Here is a 3,958-nt window from a genome sequence, read left to right on the forward strand (position 1 = left end):
CATAAAATGAAATGAAATTGTTTCCTTTTGTAATACAGCCCGGTCACAATATCCACTGAAACTGGTAAAAACTGAACTAAAGGTGAATCCTTTACATTAGACTCCTAAATGTAAAAATGGCTTTAAAGATCTTTTATGCGAAACAATTAATGAAAAGAAAAAATTTTAAAAGGAACATATAGTGATGTTATGGCTAACCTTAAGAATTCTCATGATTAAATTAAAGAGTAAAGATCTTAACCAAAAACAAAGTTGGAATCCTTGTAAGCATAATCTGCCTGTGTTAGATACCCTCGGATAACAGTAATAAAGACTGTCTCACACTTTAGTCTGGTAGCTAAAGTTCTGCACTTTCATTGCTGTTGCCTGGGTTCGATTTCTATTCAGGGAATTAGAGCTCTTGGTTTGATATTTATGTGGTTTTTGAGGTACCCATTTGACCCTTTGGAGATACCTCATTTGTACTTAGCAGAGTGATAACCTTAGTTAAGACATTGTTTTCATTTGGGAGGGTACTTTTAGTCAAAATAGTAAAAATCAAGAAATACCAGCACTTTGTCCTAACTAAAATATGACAATATGAGAATTAAGAATATTTTTAAGAGTTCTTATAGTCAAAGGTTTACTGAGTTAAAACTCATATTTAAGACAGGTTCCTCTCAGCTCTAAATCTCTACTCACTTATGTATTGTGTTACCTGATCTGTTGCTTTTGGGAATGGCAACAGAAATTACCTTGTACTGTACATAATAATAATGATAAACTTGCTTTATAAAACTCTATAGTAAATTCCTCTGTGTGTTGCTTTGGCATCCATTTTCAGTCTTCCTCTAGCCCACCCCAAGCTCCTTCTCATTAACCTTTGAGAAATGGATTGCTACTTTGTTTCCTTTGAGATTCAATGAGGGTTTGGACCATGTGGGACAAGTGGAATTTGACTTACTTCATTTACAGTCTTATAATCTGAATTCAGTTGTTCCTTTTAAACTGGTCAGTTTTGCCATCTCATGGCTAGAGTTTTGAAATCAAGGCTGCAGGGTCTTTGTGTATGTTTGTGTCTTTATATATACCCGTGTGTTTGTTTTGTATAGTGTTTATAATACCAAATTGACTTATAAATGAAGCGGTACTCATAAATTAAGTAAATGAGATAAAATATTTTTCAAGTTTATGTGATTTTAATAATTTTTGGTAAAAGTCTTCAGAACTTAAAAATTTTTCCCTTTTCTGCTGATTAGAAAAGTTTAAGGCTATAAAACTATTATTTCTACAGTACTTTTGGTACTTGCTTAACTTGTCTGTGAGCACAGATTTTAGATTTGAGCCATTAGACCACAGTGAGGCAAAACTCCAGGCATTGTCTTTTGTCCTGTTTTATATCTGACACATAATTAAAATTGCTTATCTCTGAGTTTTTTTCACAAAAATACAGATGGATTAATAGTTAACCTTATAATTATTATATGTAATTAAGATTACTAAAGATAAGAAAATCAATTTTATATGCAAAATATTAAAAAAGGATGTTTTTTATTTTTAAAAATATAAGAAAGTATGCAAATATGTTTTTCTCAAAGAAAAAATAAAATGTAAAGAGACAAAAACAGGGAAGAATTTTTCTTTTACATGAGAGAAAACGTGTGGTCGAAATAATGAAAAAGAAAGAAAATTTTGGCCCTAAGGTAAAATGATAGGACTAAACTGAAGGCTTAAGCACGTTATGAAAGGTTTATGAAAGATTCATCTTAAAATTAAATTTTGGGTGATTAAGTTGGCTAAAATTAGGAGTGGGTTACAAAGTTTTTCTATAAATTGAATATTAATATCAAAAGCACACTGATGCAGGGCAAGAGTATGGGCCCCTGTGTAACAATAACAGGGTTTCCTTGGAGACTTGATCTGTACATTAATGCAAAATTATAAGAGGCTATAAAATATTTATGATAATCTTTTGTGTGGCCAGAATTGATTCATATTGTTTAATATTTTATTTAAATTAGCTTTAGTGTTAATAACGCACTAATATAAAAGAAAAATTTAGTTTCTTCTTTTGAAAGAGATTTTTGTGTAGTATTAAGTAAAATAATAATAGTATTAAGTATTAATAAAATATTTTTTATCCTACCTTTGATACTACTTTTAGTAAGTGTTTTAAACCTTTGATATTTGAAAATTTTTCTTTTTTTCCTTTAATTTTTTTATTTTAAAGATGTGGGGTACAATCAGGGTTAGGTATACAAATGCTCATTATGCAGGTACCCTTGTTGATGAGGTGTGTCCCCCTCCCCCAGCAGATTCACACTACTGCCAATCCCACCTCCCCCACCCCCTACCCCCAGCAGTTTCCCACTACTGCCCATCCTTTTCTTATAGTATTATGATAATTGCTCAAGGTCTGCTTATGATAATTGCTCAAGGTCCGCTTAGTTTCTGTGATACATCACTCAGTATTATAGACTCTAAGGCCATCCAAGATGCTGCAAAGTTCATGATTTTGTCCTTCCTTATGACTGCGTAATAATCCATTGTGTATATGTACTACTGTTTTTTTATACAGTCTTCTTTTGATAGGTAGCATGGTTGGTTTCATGTTCCTGCTACTATGAACAATGATGCGATAAACATACATGTGCAGGTATCTTTTTTATAAAGTGATTTGAGTTCTTCTGGGTATATTCCCAGTAAGGGGCTGTTGGGGTCTTATGCAAGGTCGATTTTTAGATCTTTTAGGAATCATCACACTGTTTTCCACAGAAACTGTACTAGTTTACACTCCCACTGACAGTGTAGAAGTGTTACCTTTTCGCCACACCCTCTCCAACATCTGTTGTTTTTTGAGTTATTGATGATGGCCATCCTGAGTGGAGTTAGGTGGTATCACAATGTAGTTTTAATTTGCATTTCTTTGATGACTAGTGAGGCTGAGAATTTTTTCATGTATCTACTGTGAATGTATGTCTTCTTTTGAGAAGTGTCTATTCATATCTTTTGCCCACTTTGTAATGGGGATGTTTGGTTTTTGTTTCTTTCCGGCACATTTTTCTTTGTAGATCCTAGGTGTTAGGCCTTTGCCAAACATACAGTTGGCAAATATGTATTTCCAATCTGTGGGTTGTCTCCCTGCTCTCTTGATAGTTTCTTTGGCTTTACAGAAGTTTGTCAGTTTGATGAGGTCCTACTTGTTTATTGTATCTCTTATGGCATGGGCACGGGGTTTTGATCAGGAATTGGTTGCCAGTTCCAATTTCCATAAGGGTGTCTCCTGCATTTTCTAAGATTCTTATAGTTTGAGGTTTTGCATTTAGGTCTTTGATCCATTTAGAGTTATTTTTTGTGTATAGTGATAGGTAAGGGTCCTGTTTCAATCTTCTGCATGTGATCAGCCAGTTTTCCCAGTATCATTTACTGAATAGGTTCTCTTCTACCCACTGTATGTTGTTGGAGGCTTTGTGAAAGATGGTTGAGAAATTGAGGTTTTGCTTCTGGAATCTCTACCCTGTTCCATTGGTCTATATGCCTGTTCTTCTACCATACCAGGTTGTTTTGAATATCGTAGCCTCATAATAAATTTTAAAGTCTGGAAGTGTGATATATCCTACTTTGTTTCCTTTACTAAGGATTGTTTTGGCTATTCATGATCTTTATGTTTCCATATGAATTTCTGTATTGTCATTTCCAGGACTGAGAAGAATGATGCTGGTAATTTAATGGGTGTAGCATTGAATCTGTAGATTTTCTTGGGTAAGATGGACACCTTTTTTTTTTTTTTTTTTTTGAGTTGGAGTCTCACTCAAGTGCAGTGGCCGCTCCCGGCCACCACAGCCTCGACCTGCTGGGCTCCGGCGATCCTTCTGCCTCAGCCTTCCAAGTAGCCGGAATTACAGACATGCGCTACCACACCCGGCTGATTTTTTGATTTATTGTAGAGATGAGGTCTCGCTGCCCGGGTGGGTCTCGA

This window comes from Carlito syrichta, unplaced genomic scaffold, assembly GCF_000164805.1.
Source record: "Carlito syrichta isolate Samal-C Ts95f unplaced genomic scaffold, Tarsius_syrichta-2.0.1 Scaffold288706, whole genome shotgun sequence".
NCBI lineage: Eukaryota > Metazoa > Chordata > Mammalia > Primates > Tarsiidae > Carlito > Carlito syrichta.